Below are 1,289 nucleotides of genomic sequence, written 5' to 3'. Positions count from 1 at the left end.
CTGGGTGGAAGGTGAGAGTCTGGGTAGGGTGGTTTTGCCAAGACCTTTTCCTCTGGGCCTTTCTCCTCCCAGACTCTGCTTCCTTCTCTGCCCTTTGTACCTTCCCTCCCCCCACATCCCATGATGGTGCTCCCTGGTGACAAGACCCACCCCCTTGTTCCAAGGACAGAGGCAGCTGCAAGCCCTCAGGGGCCCCCACATGGCCCCATCCATCCAGCCGGGTCTCTGACCCAGGCTTCAGGGGAGGGGACCCATGGGGCCGGCTGGCTGCTCAGCTGCCAACTCCTCCCCACCCGCCAGCTCAGCTGTCAACACTCGCCTTCCCGCCCTGGCCTTCTCGGGGCCCTGCTTGGCTGCTTAAGCCCAGGGACACCGCGCCTCAGAGACCCTCACTCAGACCCAGGCAGGCGGTGGGCAGGCAGCGGGCAGACACCCTGCCTGCCCTTGAGCATCCTCAGGCCTCCTTGCCTAAATAAGGGAGCTGCAGCTGGAGCGAGCCAGCTGGCCGGGGGGAGGGGCCTGCGGCTAGGCCAGGGTTTTCCGAGGGGCTGGGCCGCCGCAGCGCCGCAGGGCCCCGAGCCCGCCGATTGGGCCTGCATGGCTGCCCCGGGCTGCAGAGGGAGGGCTGGCCGCTCGCACAAGGGGATCCCCAGGCTGGAACCTCGCGCTCTGGGGCCTTTCTTTGATCCTGTAGCTAGGAGGCCGCAACTCCTGTCAGAATGTCCCTCTCTGTGCAGGAGGGCCCCGAATAACCCCAGAGAGGGCTGTGTGAGTGTGTGTGTGTGTGTGTGTGTGTGTGTTGGGGGGCGTCCCTGCTCTGGGTGCGTGCCCCTCCTCAATCTCATCCACTCTTATCTCAAATCTCGGCTGGCTTGGGGCCTCCAGATTGTCTTGCCCTTCACATTTCCCGGGTCTCTCCTGACCCTGAGCTCGTCCTCCCAGGGCCCAGGCCTCGCCCGTGTCACCTACAGCAGGCACTGAGCTCATGCTAGTACCAAGTCAGTGCCTGGAGTGGTGGGGGACCAGGGCACAAGCTACTGGCCCTCTCCCTTCAAGTCAGGTTCTTCAGCCCTTCGAGTCCGGGGGTGGGGGCGGAAACCCCAGTTCCTCCCTGGCCACCTCAAGGCCGGCCGTCGCACCTGTCCTCACGGTTCCCCTACCGAAGGGTCCCTTCCCCCTCTCAGGGCGCGCGAGTCCCGGGGGCTCCTGAGCTGAGCGAGGGGCTGGGTGGGGGGAACCCTCAGCGCGGCCCAGCCAATGGGAAGGGCGGGCGCGCGGGGTGTGGGGTG

This window comes from Equus quagga, chromosome 8 (genome assembly GCF_021613505.1).
Source record: "Equus quagga isolate Etosha38 chromosome 8, UCLA_HA_Equagga_1.0, whole genome shotgun sequence".
NCBI classification, from domain to species: domain Eukaryota; kingdom Metazoa; phylum Chordata; class Mammalia; order Perissodactyla; family Equidae; genus Equus; species Equus quagga.
Note: the sequence above shows the minus strand (reverse complement) of the source record.